A 20,531-nucleotide genomic window follows, 5' to 3' on the forward strand; every position below is an offset into this window, starting at 1 on the left:
TTTTCCTCCCTCCTTCCTTCCCTCCCCCTCCCTCCCCCCCACACCCCTCTTTCTCTCTCTCTTCCCTGTCCTTCCTCCTCCTATCCCTTGCCAAGCAAACATTTCCAGACAGCTTCGGAAACAGCGCGGGGAACTCCTGACTGGCAGAGTGCGCCCAGCTCGGCGCCCCGGCTTTCCCGGGACTCCCTGGCCTGGCCCTGCCATTCCCTTGGGCTTCTGTGTCACTGGATTCGGCAGCCCTGGCAGTGTCGGCGAGGCGGCGGAGCCCGGGCGAGCGCGCACAGGCGGACACGGGTCGTGTCTGGGGAGCGAGAGCCGCCCCTGCACCTGCGTGGTCATCGCTGCTCTCGGTTTGCTGTTGGTCCCAAACAATCCCCTGCACGCGACACTCTGCTGCGCCTGGCCAGGGTGACTCTGGAAGTTCCGGATGAACACAACATGGAATTCCAAGCTGGCGACACGGAAGAAGAACGCTGCAGGTGCACGATGCGCGGTCGGGGGCCGTCCTCGCGCCCCACCCGCCGCAGGTGCGACAGCAGGTGCCACAGGCCCTTCTGCCATCTGCGCCCCGGCTGGCTGGTCGTGGCGCGGGCCCACAGCGTGCCTCGCTGGCGTCAGCTGTTGGTTATTTGCCTGCGGCCAGGGTCCCCGGCCACTGCTCCCGCGCGTTCCGCGCGAAGGTGTCCTATTTTACTTCGACGCGGTGCTGGGGTGTGGGGGTGGCGTCAGAGACTCGGAAACGGGGAGCGGGTCCCTCGGCAGGCCGGCTGGCCCCCCGCCGGGCCGCAGAGCCTGTGAGAGGCTATTCGAAAACTAGAAGCCACTCGCGCCTACCCAGTGTTGAAAGGGTGAGCCGGCGTGAGTTCTACCTCAGAGGTCGCAGGCAATGGCGCAACTTAGCTTGACCCTCGGGGAGAGTCTACTGCGCCGCTGGCCACATCACTTACCCGGCCGGTGGGAACTGCATTTTTTTTTTTTTAAGAGAACAGATATTTATTATTATCTGACTTCTATAGGTCGGGGATTTGGGATGGGTTTAGCTGTGCTTCCCAAGATCTTTGTGGGATTTTTTTTTATTACTAAAGTTTATTTTTACATCATTTTGTACATTTTTTTTCCATCTCAATGGTAATCCCTGCGGGTTTCCCATCACCAAGTCACCCGTGTGCCATCACCATAATCCCGTGCACTTCACTCCCCCCCCTCCCGTTTTTGATCCCATTCCCCACTCCACCCCCACAACATGTCTCTGGTATATGGTTGTTCATTATTTTTGTTATTTTCTCGCCTGGTCCATTATACTCCTGCTATGAGTGACACCATCCGGTATTTTTCTTTCTCTTTCTGGCTTATCTCACTCAGCATGATCTTTTCCAGCTCCATCCAAGTTGCTGCAAAAGACATGTGTTTCTCTTTTTTGGTTGCTGAGTAATATTCCATTGTATATATGTACCACATCTTTCTAATCCAGTCATCTACTTTTGGGCATTTGGGCTGCTTCCATGTTTTTCCAATTGTAAATAAAGCAGCAATAAACATGGGGGTACAGGTGTCTTTTTCAATGAGTGTTTTTGTGTCTTCTGGGTAGATACCTAGGAGTGGGATGACTGGGTCATAGGGAAGCTCCATGTTTAGCAGGAAACGTGCATTTTTAATTAAACAGTGCAAACATGTCATGTCCACGTGAAAGCCCCGTGCCATGCTCGCCAGCTACCCCTTCGGGGCAGTGCATCCCCCTCACCTCTGCTAAGACCATGAGTCTCCCTATCGCCAGAATCTCCTCCGGGAGAACGAGGGCTTCTGCACCCCGGGTTTTAGCATCTGGAGCTGACTGGGCAGGGAGCACCGTCTCCCTAACCCGCTGGCCAAGGTCTGCGATGGGTCCCGGTCTGCAGGCGGCTGAGTGCAGGCGCTGGCCGCTGGGGCGCGGACCCCAGGTTAGTCAGGAACGAGGTGATACAGGGGGATGAGAAAGTTGGCTGCTGTCGGGGCAGTTAGTGGAGCAAGACTCCTGGCAGGTGGCCTGAGCGTCTGGTGGTGAAAACCTGGAAAGGGAGGATCTGGAAGACACGGGGATGCGCTCCCTCGACGCCGCTAGGGACGTGGAGTTTAGGAGGAGCCTGGAACAGAGCCCTGGTGCCAGAACATTTGGTGCACGCCCAAGCCGTGGGTGTTTGCGGTGCGGTGACTCAGACGTGGCAGGTGGCTGCCGCCAGCCTCCTCCTGGCGGAGACCGTGGTTCCCTGGCCCTGAGGGGGACATAGGGTGTGGTTGGGCCCCCCACCCCACCCCAGACCTGAATTCATCACAAACCCAGATAGGAATGAATGATGAATTTTGCAGAAGAGGAAATGGGGCCACAGGCAGAGAAGCAGGATTGCAGGTCCAAGGCCCGCTCTTTATTTACTTATTGTTTTGTTTAATTTCATCAAGAAACCCGAAAGCACAGAGCCCTCCCTTGGAAGAATTACACTGCAATTTCATTGTAATTTAATACATGACTTGAATAAATTCTTTTAAAATTCAGTTTTATTGCAATGGTGTTCCATCCTTTTCTGGTCCTTTTTCATCCCAGCTTCCAGAACAAGAGACGCTCTTGTCTGCCGTCACTTGGGAACGTGCTCCAGAAGTCTGTTCAGAATGCATTTAAGCTCTGGGAATATAATCCAGCACTTCCTTAGCTGGGCTGATGCCAGAAAAGGCAGTGGGAACACTTTATGTGAGACTCAGTGTTCACGGTGGGAGGGATCAGGGAGGGACCCTGGAGCTGGGGAACTGTGGCTCTACCCTGAGCACTGCTTGACTGTTCTGCACCCAGAGCAAAAGTTGCATTGATGTCAAAGTTGAGGAACTTTTCCTACTTCCATTATCAGAGAATAAAAATGTCCATCTGCTAACCATGGTAATTCTGTCCCATGGCATATAATCACTACAATTAAAAATGAACTTCTCATGAAAATAGAGTCCCAGCACAGAAGTTGAACTTCATACCTTTGAAATCTAAGGCAGTCACTTCATCAAGCAGATTACCATCTCTGGTGGTGGCCTATGGGGATTCACAGGTGTTAAATTAGCTGCAGAAAGACTCTCCTATTGTTTCTTAATGGAAAACGGGAGCATATGGCATGGCGCGCTCCGAAAATAAACATAAATCAAGCAGAAGAGACACGAGCGGGCGGAAGCCTTGATCTCTACTTTCCCAGGCAGGCACAATTTTGTGCCAATTGAACTGTCTGATGTGGTTTGCTATTTCATTTCAAAATAATAATGCCACAGTTTCAACATTTTAGCTTTAACCTTCTCCATAACTAGAGGAACTATTCAAATGCTTTTGATGTGATAGTAGAGGGATTCTGTCTTTGGAGGATGACAATCAACGCCTTTGTGATTTCACGCTCTAAACTATTTGAAAGCTCGGAATGTGGAGGTGAGTAGCCTGTGATGATATTGAATCGTTTGGGTATGTTTCTGAGCAGTTAGGAACAGAGAGGAGACACAAAGCCAGACTACAAAGAGTTCTTTTTTACCCCAGGGATTTTCAGAGTTTCTTGGTGCATATGGATTTTGAAAAAAATTTATTTGGGTTGAATTCACTCTTTTGACCTTGAAAATAGGGAGTAAAAATCTACCTTTACAGTCTTCCTGTAAGAGCTGGGCATTACCTGTTCACAGTCACGTCTTATTTACAGATACCAAATTTTATGGCTCAATGAAGTCCAGGTAGGCTCTTCTGATCTATTGTCATCCCATGAAGCCCAAACGCCTGACCTGAAATTATAGCACAGATTTATTTTGTCAATAGAAGTGTGGGGAGTGGAAGAGGCCGGTTTAGTCCCATTGTTTCAGCATCTGCTTACAGTCTCCTGTTCGAAGGCGGCTGCTAAACCCTTTGCCTTTTCAGCACGAACAGTGGCAATCATTCAAAAATACCACTGTCCCTGAGCCCAAAAGCCAGAGAACACCAGGAACGAATGAATGGGTGCCTGACTGGCTCGTCTCGTGTAACGGGAGTTGTAGGGGTGGTGAGAGTGATGATGGTGCCTTGGAGAACACCGTCTTTCATGGATTTCTCCGGTGACGCCCTACATCCAGAGATGATCCCTCTCCCGAAAAGTTTCTCTTTTTGTTACAGAAAGAGCAAGCATTGCAGTCACTCATTTATTTTAGATTAATTGGCTCTCTGCTCGTCGCTCTTCTTCCTTTGTTGTCTTTCTTTGGATCTGTCACCACGTTGCGTCCGACTTTGCTCTTATGGAGAGATGCTGCTCAGCACGGCCCTGCCGTAGGAGAAACAAATCAATCAGCCTCGGCCCTCAAACAGGCAGGAGAATTTGTATGTGATAGGGGAGGCTGTCACCGCCGCTTCTCATTTGTAACAGCCCGAGGTTTCTCCAGGAAAAAGAACGTCTGTAGCAAGGAAGCCATGGGTTGAATTCAAATGTAAGTCTTCCATCTTTTTAAAGTCTTGTTCAGTTTATTAAGTGTCTTGCCTCCCGCTGTAGAAGATATAGATGAAGAGATCATGGTTTTCCTGGGGGTTTGAAACTCAGGTTAAACAGACATCAGAAGGAAATTCTCAAATGAATTTTCAGGAAGTGCATTGACAGGCCCAGCGATTTCAACTCCAGCAGACGCAACGTTCTTTTCAATTAATGTCAAAACATCAGCTAGACTGCAGGTTTTACACTAATATGGCATCTTTATTCTGTGCTTTTCGGCAGAACCCTGTTGGAGGTGAGGCTTAATTGTAGCCAGTCTCTTTGAATATCTGTTGAATAATTTCATATGCATGTATTTTTTTTTTTTACCTTTTTACATGCCCTGAGGTTATTCTGATATGAAACCTTTTCCTCTTGCAATGTGCTGTGACTGCCTCCAATGTTGTCTCAGTAAGTGCTTTAGAAGATTTTTCCTGAGGAAAAGGTTTTCATCCATGTGTTGGGAGTCTGACGGCATCTTAGACATGTTTTCTTTGTGGAAAATCCCTTGGAAATCGTTGTCTTGTGATTGCGCTTGTGGTTCTTCATCTGGACGGCTTCCCTAGCCTGTAAGGGATGTGGGGGGGCATCCCCCAAGTCCTTGCTCCCTCTAGTGTACTGACTCCGATTGCTCTCTGTATGGATGCTCCCCATTGTGGGCTCTTGGCTTAGTGAAGCCCCTCCATGCCTCCATGCTGGCAGGATGCAGTTTTCCAGTCATATGCGCAGGGTGATATAGATCCTGGGTCAGCAGCAGCGAGAAAGTGATAGAATGAACCCTGTAAATGGGGTGACTCGTCAAATGTGGATAGGAGGGGGTTTCTGGGACCTTAGAAGCAGAAGGCTCTCTAGCTTACCGCCGGGTAACAGCCCAGCTGGTGACCCCGATGCTCCTCTATGGAGATCCCAGACTCTGGATGTGTCCTTGACAACATCCCGCCAGAGACGGTACAGAAGGGGGACCCAGAGAAGAAACTGAATCTGTAAGTGTCTCACTGCATCTTGCTATTCTCATCCAAAGTGCCTGACAGCCACTGGAAGAAAGGAGCTAATGTGAAGGCCAGGACCTGAGGTGCCCACTAGGGCCACGAGGGAGTCTGACTTCTCTGTTGTCTCCAGCTGTGGTCTGAAGCTGACCTCAGTCAGAGACGGCTGCTACCTTGAAAGGGTAGAATACTGAGTCTGTTCCTCTCCCAGAAATGCATGTAGACAGCTGTGCCTAAGGCTTAACAAAAGCATCCACTCACTTTTGCTTGCCCCCAGCTCTACCTGAGTCATTAGACACTCAATGTCCTAAGAACCCCACTTTTATATGGATGATCTGCTTGTTCTCTAGACCAGGAGTTTACAGAGTTGATTTCTTCCACTTGCTGATATTACTGTTGCCCAGGGCCACATAACCCCGAAGATAGTCCCAGTTTTATCAGACCCCACTGTATCTTCTTGCCTGTGACATCAAACACACATTGACTGTCTTCCCCCACAAGGCCCAGAATTTGCTCATGACTTGCCAATAACCAAAAGACAACTCACCGACTGAGTGGCCCCGAGCACTCTGTGGTCCTAATGTTTCTGAACCCTCTGTCCCTTCCCATTAGCTAATGAGAGCCGAGCCCACTCATTGTACAGTCACCAGAAAATGGCCTTTCAACAAAAAGGACTCTAGAATGATCATACATATTTCTACCTGTACGGTGAGGTAAGTTTTGCAAAGTCTGACTCGACAAGAAAGGACATCAGAGCTCCATCGCTCATTACAACTCCACACCGACTTGGGGAAAAAGCCTGCTCCCCTGTTTGCTCGCAGTGGTGACAGTTCGGGGTCAGCAGAGACCCCTGCAGACTTAGACTGACGCTCTGCACTCACTCAGGGCCCGCGTGCCGTTCCGACCTGCTTTTGACTGAGCCCGGGACGCCTTCCTGTTTCTAGGCTGGCTACCTTTGAAGTCCCCAGCTCCTCTGCTCATATAGAAATATAGAAATACCCATTACGGAAATGGCCCAGAGCGGCCACTCTTCGTCCTCTCCCAGGGAAGGGAGGAGCCAGAGTCTGTGGACTCATCTGGGAGTTCCACTGCTTTTATCTCACCTCCTTGAAATCCCTTTGGGCGACTGAAGTTGTGGGCTATTTGCGGAAGAGCCCCATCTGAGAGCTAAATGGATGCAGTCAGAACCCACTGAGATGTGCTCAGCACCAGCCCTCTCTGCGACTCCAAGTCTGCCCAACTAGTCAAATTATAGCCCTTCCTAGGCCTGCCAGTCAACAGGCAAGGAAGCGAGTGTCCCCTGAGAATGCTTCTCAAGGGAGTGAAGATTCTGTATGCTTTGGAAGAAACACCACTTCTTCACTGCAGCTGGTTTATCCCAAGTAAGTGAGGCAAACAGAAAAGCATTTCAGGAAGCAAAGACTCATCTTTTAGTTGATTAATGTTCACAACAGGCCGAGTGAGCGCCATGCTGCCAGACAAGGGCTCGCTCTGTGCCAAATCAAACCCCGGACTGTTGGCTTCAGGCTTGAGACAAAGCCAGAACCAAGCACCCGATTTTGAAATAACCCAGCAGGAGAGAGCGGGATGCTTGATTTACCTGGATGGCTCCTGGTGGCACCACGGTGGGTGTTTGCTCCGCAGTGAGAGACTGAAATAAAGTCTCTCGCCAAACAGCTGTGCCCAGGACAGGACAATCTACAGTTGTCCGTGGTTGTTAACAGGGAGCCTCGGGGAGACTGCAGAGCACAGCTTCAGTGTGGTCCAGAGTGTGACCCCCAAATCTTTAGAAACTCTAACGATGGGTCCAGGAGCCCAAGTTTGGAGGCCACTGAGTACCTCTGCAAACACACCGTTCAGTGGCTCCTGTACCCTGTGCCTGCAAGGATATGTCCGTAGTCACCGAGAAGTGTTTATTTTCCAGATGGCTAAAATCAGATTCTTTCCATAAAGTAACTTCTGGCAAAGCAACTTTTTGGGAGGAGATGAGTAGCCCCATGAGTAGATGGTTCTCATGGGGACAGAACAGTGGTTAAGGGGGTGTAAGCCTCGCCTGTCGCCCAGATGTCTCCTCAGGCCTCAGGGAAGCTGGCAAAACTCCCAGTGACAAAGGTTTCACTCTTTGCCTCCTCCCACCCCCCACGTTAGGTCCCTTGTAACAGATACCCTGGGTGCCTTATCTTGGGCGTGTCACCCCCATTTTTGATACCCCTTGTTTATACGCAATTATAACTGCAGCTGTAGTCATTCAGGGCAGACTTATTTTCATAATCCCAGGTACACTCCACCCCCAGAGAAGTCCCAGGGACATAGGACCCCTTCACTCTGAGACCCACTCTCCTGGAATTCACGAAAGTGAGACTGCCAGATCTTGCCCTGTGGGAGCTCAGACTATTCTGTTAGTGAAGGGGGTGAAGAAGGAAAAGAAAAGACAGAGAAAACGGGGAGGAGAGGTAGGGAGAGGGGCGACTTTATGATGTGACGTGTCGGACGGAGCCGATTTCTCACTGTCTTCTTTTTGGCCGACAGTGCGCTTGTTCCTTTCCGCATCTCGATTTATCAGCGGCACACTTGGCTGGCGACATCCTAGTTCCACCTGACGCGATAGGGCCTCAATTAGTGTGCGATGTGTTTCTCATGCCCTTTTAGAGGAAAACTTGTGAGTGGTTGTACCATGGCTGTAAATGGAAAGATAATGTCAAAACTTCTCATAAAACTCTGTAGGATGTTTCAATTCTCTTAGCAAGAAAGAGCACAGATTTAATTATGGATCACGATGCCTTGTGCCGCGAGTGGAGAGAGGTGGGTAATAGGAACCCTGTGGTGCTGTTTATTTTCCAGTATGACAAGAAGCCAGAAAACTCAGTATCTGTGTGGGGCCATTTATATTCGTGCCATGGCTTTTAATAAATAGGGAGATTTCACACTGTTCTATCGGAAAACAAAAAGGTTAATGAATTTCCCGACGATGTACAAATATATTAAGCCTCTTTGACGGCCAGGGCACACCCATCAACAGCGGCTTGTCTCCCACGGGTGCTGGCAGTTTATTGCTAACAACACCGAGTCACGCTGAGCTGACACATGACCCCACGTGGCCTGAGGCTGCCCTGCCTGCAGTCAAAGGTCTGCAAATAGAGCCTTCCATGGTGACAGCCTGGCTGAGTCGTCCCGGATGTGGGAGGTCCCGCACCAGCTGGCCCTCCGGGGGCCCTGGCCACGTCTGCCCGTGGCCTGTCAGACTCAGGCAGAGGAAGGAGCCGGACACGCCTCTTGGACTCTGAGTGACAGCCGCTGCGAGCTGTCCGGGGCGTGGCTTTGTAAACCGCCCCCCACCCCCACGCCCCCCCATCCTCTCGGCCCTTCTCCCCCACTCTCCCTCAGGGCCTCAGAAGGGCCTTCCCTCTGTGACTGTTTGCTGGTTGTTTAGAAGTGTCGCGTTGTCAAACCAATACTATGTCAGCAGCCTGCACTTGTCTTCCTGACTTGCTTTTCTGCATGTAGTTTTCTCCAACTCCTTTCATTTTGCTCTAAGTGGCAACATTTCCCTCTCCCCGTCGATCCGGGGTGCGGCTGGACCACTGCTCCTTGATTCAGCTCCGCCAACCGTGGGCGTGAGGGTGGCACCCGTGTCTGGCCTTTGTGAATAGGGCTGCCGTGAACACTCCGAAACGCATGGCTTATGCAAAGCTGGGCATGAGTCTAAGCCCTCAAAGTGTGTGTGTGTGGTTGGGTGGCAGTAGAGAGCTCCCACGTGCCAGACAAACGAGCCATGTGAAAACTATTGGGAGATGACTGGACCCGCCAGTGCCAGACTGGAGCTAGGCAGGCGCCTCTAGGGGAGCTCGAGAGATGTCTACAGAGATGTCAGAGGGACGCCCAGAGGAAGGGACCTGACTGGCGACAGCCCGCTGACCACGCGGCACTTTGCTTCTATGACGGGGCCTTGAGATGGGGCCCGTGTTTGCTTACTCAGGCCCCACCGGGAGCTCACCTGCCCGTGGCCTCTGTGTTTAATTAAACGCTCAGAATTCTTGCCCCTGTGTGGACATGTGGACTGCGTGTCCCAATAAATGTATCCACGTAGGAAACATTTGATGCAAAATATGCTCATATTTTTTGTTTTCTAGGTTCATCTTCTATGAAATGTGCCAGTTTTTCAGTAGAAAAAGACCTTAGAAATGAAAAGCTTTGGACTCTTGAAAATCTTGAGGCAGTGTACTCAAGACGGGTTAAACGTGGTAAGATGGCTGCTTCCATCCCTGGCCTTTGCATGACCGGGTGGAAAAGCCCCTCCTGGAGCCTGGACGCCTCAGGTCACCCAGTGCTCCTGGTCACCTGCTGCTGGCCGCCTTATTATCTCCGCAACAGATTCTGTCCTTGAACACTGTGCTCAGCGGAAGTATTCAAGGAGGCGGGGTGTTGGCAAAAAGGAGTCTTGTTTCTCTGGATTGGTCCTTCTCATTCAAAGTGGAACTGCAGAGAGGTAACAGATTCCTTTGTCAAATTTCCTTGCTGTCCCTGGGGCTGGTGATAAGGTCAGCTGCTCCTAGCCCATGGCCTTCAACCCCACCTCCCTGGCACTGAGCACGCACTGATGCTCAGCAAAGCATCAGGGAATGAGGGAATGAGGGAATGAGTAATGTTAGGAGCAATATTTTCATGGTGTTTGGGGCCATGTCCCTGAATGCGGGAGTTCAGCTTACATGCAGAATTTTTCCATACCTGTGTGCTAAGCTTACACTGGGCTGGGAGCATCCTCTGTGAGGGCTCATTGAACTTGTTTTTTAAGGATTTATTTTATGTTTGCACACAAGAGCTGGGGTGCAGGCCAGAGTTGTGGGGGTGAGAGGATTCACTAGAGACAGAGCGGGAGCAGAACAAGCAGGTCCACTGAACTCCACTGCTGAAGGGAGCTGCGGGGAGACAGGAGAGGTCTGCTGCGCCCTGGGGGTCACTCCCTGGGTGGGGATCGAACTTGAGCTGCAGCGGCGGCGGACAGCTTCCTACTACAGCACCCCTTGCACCACCAGGAGGGCCCTGGCTCGTATAATTTGGTGGAGCCTATGTTTGCGTCCCAGAGGCAAGGTGTCCTTGGCTCCTTACGTGCCAGGTCCAGCTCCTGCCGCACACACCACAGAGCCTCTGAGCTGGGGCCCGTGTGGAATAGCAGAAGGCCTGGAGAGCAGCTGGTTTTGCAGGACACCCGAGGGCCCAGGTGATTTGTCAGGGACTTGTGCTCACAGGTCTGTTCCGTAGGGGTGTCCTGGAATGAACAGTGTGGTTTCTGCAAACCATAGAATCACATAGATGAGCAGCCAGCAAGGATGTGCAATGGATGCCACTGCCTTGGAATAACTCAATTTGGGAACATACACATTCTGTAAAATTTCATGATATTAAGGACATAGATAATTATTTGGGAAAAGTTTGAGGCTAACATGCTGACATTCTAGGAATAATTAGCTATGAATTTTTAATTTTATCAGTCACTGATTTCAAGAGGTACAGGGGAAGTTCTCTTAGACAGTTACATAAAAATGATCTTTCTCATTTTATGTGCTTTCTCATGACACAGAGTACTTATGTTAGCTAAGGGTAATAATTCTAGAGATATTTTCTACCTAATTTTAAAAGTTTGAAGTAAATATCACTTATCATTTTCCTATGGGTTGAACTGCACCCCCCATTAAATTCATGTGTGGGGATTCTAATCCCTCATTCCTCATATTGTGTCCTGATGAGGAAATCAGGGAGCTGCAAAAGCAGTTGGTTAAAATGAGGTCCTGCTGGAGTAGCTGGCTCCTTACCCAGGCCGACGGGCTTCATAAGCGGAGGCGTTTGGACACAGGCAGGACTGAGGCAGAACAGCAGGTGAGCATGAAGACGGCCATCCTGGGCTCAGGAAGCCTGAACGGATGCCTCCCTCATCTCTCACAAGGAAGCCACTTAGCTTGTTACAAGAGCAAGTAGTACATTGGGGCTTTTTCATTCATTATTTTTTCAAAGCAATTGCATTTTCTTAATCCCATACCTTGTTTCTTCCTGCACATTGATTTTTGATGCTTACACCATTTTCATTTTTTGCCTTTATTCTAAGCCAATAATTGCCTGGTTTCCTCTTCTCTCTGTCAAGACGGATGTTACTTTCCAGGCTGGTGGATGGGCTTTCACATTTCCTGAATGTCTTCCTCGCTTCCTTCCTCCATAACCCCAGTAAACACTCATTAGAAGGGCACAGTCCACCTTTCCTGCCAGAACCTTTCGGTTCAGTGCTCGCAGCTGCAGTAGGGAAAGCTGAAGAGGTCTGCGCTTCCGTCTGGAGCGAGTAGGCTTCTCTCAGGTCCGATATTGCTTGAAAAGCATATTCCTATAGGGCCATCTGTTTGCCGTAATTTGTCGTTGGGGAGAGGTGAAGGGACTCAATACTTATAAGCTCATTGAGTACTAATCAATTTTAAAAAAATCCAAGTTGTGTCTACTGCTTTACAGAACAACTGCATGATTTTTCTAAGTCGGTCCCGTTTCTGCCTAATTATTTCCAACGTTATTATACTGTAGGTAAACATGCCATTTGTTGAGCTTGCTGAGTTTTGCGTTTCTCTCTTTTTGTCCAGCGAAGGGCTGGTCTGTGACAGCGTGAGACGTGGTGAAACCCCAGCCTGGGGTAACGCACCCCTGCACAGCCCCCCGCTCCTCGCTGCTCGCAGTCTCTTCCATCCACGCTCCCCGCTGCAATTTATGGAGGGCCCCGGAGGTCAGCGCCGAGGCTGCTGAGCAATAAAGCAGAGAGCTCCCATTGCCTTGCCGTGTGGTGATGAATTAATATTTCTGGAGCTCTATAAAGAAGGTTGTGTGGGTATCCCACTGGTAGGAGAATTAATTCATTACCTGCGGGTTATTAATGCATGTTCAGCAAATAGTTTTTTGATTATTATGAAGAGGAAAATAGAGTGACTAGTTGAACTTCCTATTAACTGCTTAGACTTGGGTCTGTAACTTTAAAAAAAAAATGAGTGCTTTTCGCTGAAAAGGTTTTTTTTTTTTAAATGAAGATTTAAAAAAATCAACATTTTACAGAAAACAAATCAGCCTAAAAGCCACATCATTTTAGTGCCAGAGAGATCTGATGAGTAAATCTCATTTTCAAGGCTCTATCACAGACTAAGGAGGTCTAAAAGAACTGCCATGGTTTTTCTGGTTTTGCAAAATCCTCATTTAAAATTGAAGTTCTGTGCAGGAGACGAGCTAAGCAGTAAGTCAGAATGAGACAGGTCCCTGCTGCTTCCACTGAGGGGTCAGGGAGACACAAACAAGGGACAGACAGAAGCAGAGCTGATCCTGGGAATCTGAGGAATGAGGGGAACAGAGCGGGAAGTTGGGGGTTGCAGAACAAAGGGGCGGCCCCCACACATGGCCCCAAAGAGGGGTGAGCCTGCACCTCTCAATCACATGCAGTGCTGTAAAGCTTTCGTCCATAAATTAATACAAATTAAAAAAGACAAAACAAAAATTAGGGCCTCTCTGGTGGTGCAACGGGTGCAGTGCTTTGAAGCTACGGCGGCTGCTGCAGCATCAGCTCGATCCCCAGCCAGGGAGAGACCCACAGGGTGCCACAGACTCTCCTGGCCCGCCCGCTGCTCCCCTCAGCCGTGTACTTCCTTCCTCGATCTGCCTGTCCTGCTCCCCACTCTGTCTCTGGTGAAGCCTCTCAGTCCCCTGCACCTCTGGCCTGTACCCCAGCTCTGTATGCATAAATAAATAAATCTTTTAAAAAAATTAAAGAGATAAAGTATTTTACATACATGCAACCTGGTTGACAGTGAGCTGCCTTTGACCTTTGAGGGCGTAACCCCACCCAGCTCGTTTATTTCCTTAAGACGCCAGAAAGCCACCTCGTCCTCAGCTGGACTGTAAAGGAGCTTCGGATAAGTGAGAACAGGGTCTCCGGCTGGGCGGTGCCAGCCTGCAGGGAGGCTCCACACCTGGGGGAGGGAGCACCCCTGGGCTGGCGCCTCCCGCCTGAGGGGCTCCGCGGTGCTTTCCTGGCCCAGCCTGTTCAGCTCCTGCCGCTCATGCACTGGTGCCTGGGCTTCTGGGTGTCTGGCTGTCAGGGTGTCTGGGCGTCTGGGTGTTGGGGTGCCGAGGTTACTGGGTACCTGGGTGTCTGGGTGCCTGGACATCTGTGTGGGTATCGGCATGCTTGGGTGCCAGGCCAGAGCAGCCACTCACACAAAAGTTTGCATGGACTGTTTTCCTATGTTGCTATCAACCTCCTTATTATTAAGAAAAAAAAAAATGACAACTTGACAGTCCACTTTTTATATTTCCACCCAGAGCACCATCAGAACCCTCTCTCAGGAGCAAGAACTCAGGTGGAAACAGACCTATTTGCAAATCGGCAGAGGAAATCCATGCCAGCTCTTAAGGCTCACTGGACATGGGGGAAGCTGGGGCGTGAAGGAGGGAAATAAAGATAAATGAACAACGGAGCTAACCCCGGGGAGGCAGCAATTATACAGTGAGCGAAGGTGAGCGCAGATAACACAAGTCGCCTTACAGCATTTCTTTCATTAATCTACCCAGGGAGATGGGAGGGGCTATCGCGTCAACGTGATAAAGAATAGAATGGTCTGGAAGATGAACAACGCAAGCTCGTAGAGATTAAAAAACTAATTGGACTCACTCCCCAGAATGTAGAACAACAGGTTAAAAAATATCTATTATATCATTGTGCCGCGCAGACCTGAAAGAATTTCCTCGAGGAGGGTTCCCGAGGAGGGACGCTGTCCGAGTTGCACTTCCCTCTCGTCCCACACGAGGGCGGTGTGGGCTGCAGGGCAGAGTCAGCACTGTCTAACTGGGGTTCTATGATTTTGGGGTGCCAGGAGGGAGCAACTGTATGCTTTTGTAGTAGTGGAGTTCCCCGACCATGCAGTGACCTTTCGAGGTAGGCCACTACTCAGGAGCTCCCCACCCCACCACTACAGTAGAATCCGTTCCTTGGTCTCATGTGGCTATTTTTGGCTTCTGACAGTCTAAACCAAGATTATGCTCAGTCCTTAACAGTCACACAGGTTCGCTGGAGTACTCAGCGTTTCCCACCGCCCACTGGAACATCAAATGAACTAACAATATCCCATATCTGAAGACACCAGAATTTGGATACTTACAAGGAGCCGGGCAACTACCATCAAAAGCTCCGTGTGTTGCAGAGACACACTGAGCTGGAAATCTAGACTTTTTTTTTAGCTTCGGTTAAAGAATGCAAAGCCAGGGAGTGACAAGATGACCCAGAACTCTCACAATCAGACAAGAAAAGAAAAAGAAAAGAAAAAGTTTTATCTAGGACTTTTGTGTTTGCTGGTTTTGTTTCTCCGATTCCACGTGTGAGTGAACCCCATGATTTCACAGTAAGTGGATGAATGCTATTTGCTGGAGTATCCTTACTTGGGGAATGTTCTCAGATGCAAGTCTCTGTGTAAGAATTGCCCGGTGAATAAGTGACTTGAAATGCTGTCCCATGGCTGAGGTGTAAAATACTCATGAACTCAACAGCCCCTCCGTGCAGGAGTGGATTCAAGTCCTGGCTCACTGGGGGCCTCTCAGCTCTGTCTGGGACAGGGAGGAAGGACTTGGGAACCGGCCTCAAAGCCCCGGCCCCTCCTTCTTTCATCTGAGCCTCTTGATTATCATCATATATATTTCTCCTGTTAGCAAAGCCTGGTCATGAATAAGATCTTGGGTTCGCCTGACTCTGAAGTGACAATACCTTTATCTGTATCTTTGCCCAGGCGTCTGTGTGGGCCTGGTTTCAGGAAGGCTCAGCTGAGTTCCAAGCTGAGCACAGGTGGGCTAGGAAAGGAGGACGCAGGTGGGTGCGAGGGGCATGAAAGGTGAAAAATAACACGGTGCCCCGGGCAGGGTAGAGAGGCTGGCAGTGACCAGGGACTGGTGAGGGCCCGGAGTGGGATCAGGCCAGGGACAGCCCGGGCCTATGGGCCAGCTCTGGCCCCCCTGCGTGGACTGCAGGTGAACAGGATGGGGCCGCTCAGGATGATGCTTGGAGAAATAGGACACTGGGGAGGCCGCACCGGGGAGCCAGGCAGGCAGCTCAGAGGAGACTTGGTGAGGGCCAGCGCCATGAAATCGGTGCCAGGCAGAGGGAGGCAGTGGGAGCTCTCTGGAAAAACATTCAGGGGTGGGGCGGGGCGAGCTGTTCGACTTGCTGGTTGTTGGGTTCAGGGCTTGTGGCCAGAGAAGAGGCAAGGGGGAGACGAGGCTCGCAGCGCGAGCGCACCGGGGTGGCGCTGGTCGGGGCGCAGTGAGGAGCAGAAGCGGGGGCAGGCTGGCCACGAGCCTAGAGCTGGAGCTGCCTGAGTGTTTGGGGGAGCAGACACCCGCCAGCGGGACCTGTGGACCTAGCGAGGTCTAGGGACAAGGTCTGGCGCAAACATCGGAGCACCCCACATGAGATTTGCATGAGAACCACGAGAAGGCTGGAGCCGCCCCGCCAGGGGAGAAGACAGTCAAACGGGCTGCCCCTGTCAGGGTGATTTATGGTTTTTATCGAGCTCAAATGTCACAATGTATTGATCCCTGGATTCCCAGGATTCTGTGCTTAGGTAAGGTCAGCTTATCGGCATCCTTCTATTTAGAGAACATGTTGGCGGGCCTTCCCGCTACATGCTCGGGAGCACGTCAGCTGGTGTGAAGACGCCACTCTGCTCCCACCAGACGCAGTCACGACCCATGTGGACATGACATCATTTCATTTGCTCTCATTCTTCTTCTTTTTTTAAAAAAAGATTTATTTCTTTATGCATACAGAACTGGGGTACAGGTCAGAGTTGTGGGGGCAGCGGTGAGAAGATTCACCAGAATTCACAAAGTGGGGAGCAGAACAGGCAGATAAAATACACTGCTGAGGGGAGCAGCAGGGAGCCAGGGCATTCTGCTGCACCCTGTGGGTCACTCCCTGGTTGGGGATCGAACTCAAGCCACAGTGGCTGCGACAGCTTCACAGTGCTGACTTTAACCCCTTGCATTGCTAGAGAGGTCCATGCACTGCTTATTCAAGCAACGAGATCCTACTAACCCAGTGAGGGGTGAGCAGTGTGCTTTCTCTGCCAAACATCTCCTGGCTGGGATAAGCAGAGTCATTTTAATATCTGCTTCATTGTCCTCAGTTGCACGCAGCAATTGTTACAGAAATAAAATTATGCCCATGTGACATCCTTTGGAGGGAGATCTCTATGTTAGACATAAACTAAGCACTCTTACTATCATTATGAATAACATCAAGGAATACAAATGTCATCGTTTCCTAAAAGTTTTCATTGCCATGAAAGTGTCTGAAAACTATGTCCTATTGTCGATTCATCGTTTTATGAGGCTTCTTTATTGTTAAGTGGAGGTGATTTCTGGCTTTATTAAACTCAGTGCAATATTGGATTTTCATTACAAATTTTCATTTTCATGAGTTATAACATTTCCCACAATGCAACCATGTTCATTTATTACTTAATTATCATTTTTGAGATTTTTTCATTCACATTTTAAAATGAAGAAGCTTAAAGCAAGTCTCCTGTGACTAAAGATTTCTTATACTTGAAGCTTTTAGAAACTTATGGAAACATTACATGTCAACCCATTCCAGTGTCAGCACATGGGATTCAAATGTCATTTTGGAAAAATCTTGACACACAAGATTCTCTTCTTCATTAGACTTGACGTTAGACTTTTTGCTAGAAATGGTGAGTTTGACACACAACTCACATTCAGAGCATGGAAAGAGATGAGCATTAGAATGGAGTAAAAAAAAATTCCTGGATGCTGAAGTTATTATATATGTCAGAGGCTTTTAATTATAAGGTACTTGAAAATAATTTTTGTAATTTTTTAGATCATTTTTCCTTTCTCAGAACTTTCTTGTGATGGTTTGTCTCCTGATTCTTATGTTTCCGACACTTGATATTTCTTTGGCTGTTATTTAGTGTTTCATGCTGTAACCTGCCTTTACCTGGAGCTTTATGCTGTAGTTCTCAATTGCTCTCCATTATCGAGACCTTTCTCATTGGGCATAAAATTTCTCTTCATTTGGAAATCAAGTTGGCTTAATGCGGTCTTATAATGACATATCACTCAACAACAGCAATTTGGATAAAATGTTAATTACACCATGAAACTTCAATTATCATCATGATGGTAACACATGCATTTTCAGTTTTTAATCTCTTCCATGAATTAACTCTGTCGTGACGATGTGAGGTAACAGGGCAGCTTGCAGGCTACAAACAGACCTGGTTGCCCAGTCCACCCTACGGCTGGGGATCAGCCTTCAAGCTGAGTCTGGATTCCAGGCAGCTGGTACTGGAGGAACCTACCTCCTTCCAGCTCTGAATTTCTGGCTGAATCTTTCTGGGCTTGCTTCACTCTCTGTCTGGCCCCTGGCCTCCATTTCCCTCTCCTCTCCTCCCCTCACACACTTCTCATGGCCAAGTTGCCAGCATGTCTTCTGCACACAGGACGAACTAACAGCCATTGTCTCACGAGTCTCTGGGAATCTACCAAGACTGAGATGTTTGTGTGAACTGTAAACAGAAGGGCTATACTTGCAACTAAAAATGTGTACTTAACATCTGGAATGAAACTATTACTTAGAACTTCAAATGTTAGAAGTGTTGTGGGTTTATTGTGCTTTTTAGCTGAATGAGTTTGGCGGAGTCTGATTTTATATGTGTTTGTTGGTTGATACAACCTGACAGCATCTTCAGATGAGGGACCATGCAACTGTGGGTTGGAAGTCTTTGGGGGTCACCAAAAGAGAGACCGTTCTTGAAATGTCAACCAGATGAAAAGCACGGTAGTTTTCTGTTGGTATTTTTCTGTCTGCCTGCAGTGGGGAGGCTTCCTTTTTTAAACCCTCTCTTTCTTCCGCAAGACATTTCTGTAAAAATGAGCAAATAATTTTGCAGTGTGAAGAGCTGCAAATTATTTGCTCTTCATAACAAAATTGTTTGTTTGATCTGTTTGTAAAATGTTGATGCAAATATCAGAAGTAAAAGCAAATGCCAGAGGTACAAAAAAAAAACATTTAAAATACAGGTAGGGAAAACTAGCTGTTAAGATGAAGGGAGAAGCACAAAGAAGAAAATCTATACCGATGGCTCAGTGCAGGCAGGGGAGAGCAGCCTACTTATTCCTTTAAACTGGAGGAAAAATTGAAATATGAAAACTTTTCAGAAAACTACATTTCACTGGTAGTTTGAGGACAGAATTGCTGACTTCTTTTTCTTGTGGGATTCCAGAGACATTGAGGGGCGTGTGAAGAAGTCGATCTGAATGTGGGTTCAGTGGGAATCTCTGGCTCACAGCCTGCAGCCATGGGAGATTCTATTTCACCTGTGACCTAGCTCCTGTGCTGGTGACCGCAGGTGGTCTTGTTTGTGTACCTCAAAGATTAGGGAAGGGATTATAAACATGGAAATCTCAAGGACTATGTAAATAGAGTAATTAGCAATGTTTTGCGGGCAAATGATGCTCGCCATCACCACTTTACATGTTTTTGTACCAGCGATGGTTGGAAAAACATCAGTTTTCATTAGTCCCCATCACTTTTATAATAAAAGGCATCTTTTTGACCAAAATGAAATCCCTTCTGTAAGATTCTGACACTGAGAAACTCAGAGGGTCTGCTTTTATCAATAGCAATCTTGGCCTTGTGTTGCTAATATATTTTTTCTTGCAAGGCTGAACACTTCTGGGTGGTTTAAGGATTTGTGGCCTCACAAATCCAATTAGGCAAGTGATTTAATTGCAATGAAAGCAGAGGTCGTCTGCTTAGTGGCTGGCTGAACGTGGCAGCCACTGACTATTAGATAACACAGTCTGAGGTGCTGGTTTGTAAAAAAAGTAAAAGCAGAATCTTGCTCAGAAGACTGCATCTTGCTCTTCTTTCTTTATTTAAATATTTACTTAAGTTGCATAGAAGAACTGGGGTACAGGCCAGAGTAGAGGGTGATTGACTCAGGCCATGGGGCTTAACCCTGAGGCCACCAGGGAGGCTTCATTGCTCTTTATTTGTCAATGCTCTTCCCCCTTCTCACCATCCTTAGGGTCTCCAGAAGCTTCTCCTCCCAAGGGCTCTGCTCCCTGGAGGAGAAGTTGTGATGTCTGTACCTTGAGCTCCAAACTGCAGATGCCAGATGACCCCAGCTCGGCACACAGGTCCTGCCCAGGCGCCCTCAGAGAGCAGAGGATGGCACTCGCTGGAGGGTAAATAAGCAAAACAGGAAAACCCAAAACCCCACTATGTAGGTGACACAGAATTAAGATCCAGTGTCCACAATGGACTGTTACTAGTTTTGATGGTGGGAATTTACATTTCTGTTTACAGCTTATCAAGACTGCAATCTTTTGGTTGCTTTCCTCCTTTTATCAAGTCTGCACTCTTGACTTGGTGTAACTGAAGACATGTTCCTCTGCCCTTCCGCCGCCAACACCCCCCTCTGCCCCCCACCCCACTCTCCAAGTTGTGGGGAACCTCCCTCACCCTTCGCCTGTTGTGCGGTAGAGGCATCTCGCCAGGGGGCTGTTGGCTTCGCGTCAGATGCTCTCAAGTCTGGTTGACTTTGGGGGTGCAGGAGTGATTCCAGCTACCCCGGAGCCATGAAACACATAAATTTAGCCCCTGCCCAACAGACACATTAAGGTCTGCAGCTCCACGCACGAGACCACATAAGGTCGTCTTGGAGCGTTTGGAAATCCCTGGACAGAATAGACAGATGCCAATAGACTGTGTCTATTGCTTTTATGGCAATAGAACAATGTGGGGGTTTGACTTTCCCCTCCTCTGCTTTAGGCAGGGTCTGGTGGGTTTTGAATATAATGCAGGCGTTGCTCGGGGCGGAGGAAGTGGTCAGTGATTTTCTTAATCAGACATGGTGTCCACCTTCCACCGCCCCTAACCGCCACTCCTGGCAATTTCCTTTGAAAGCAGAGGGACACAAAGTTACCTAGAGCATTCCTAAAATGTCCTCCCCTCCCCCCCACCCCTTCCCACCCC

This window comes from Condylura cristata, unplaced genomic scaffold (genome assembly GCF_000260355.1).
Source record: "Condylura cristata isolate star-nosed mole 26May11 unplaced genomic scaffold, ConCri1.0 scaffold00016, whole genome shotgun sequence".
NCBI classification, from domain to species: domain Eukaryota; kingdom Metazoa; phylum Chordata; class Mammalia; order Eulipotyphla; family Talpidae; genus Condylura; species Condylura cristata.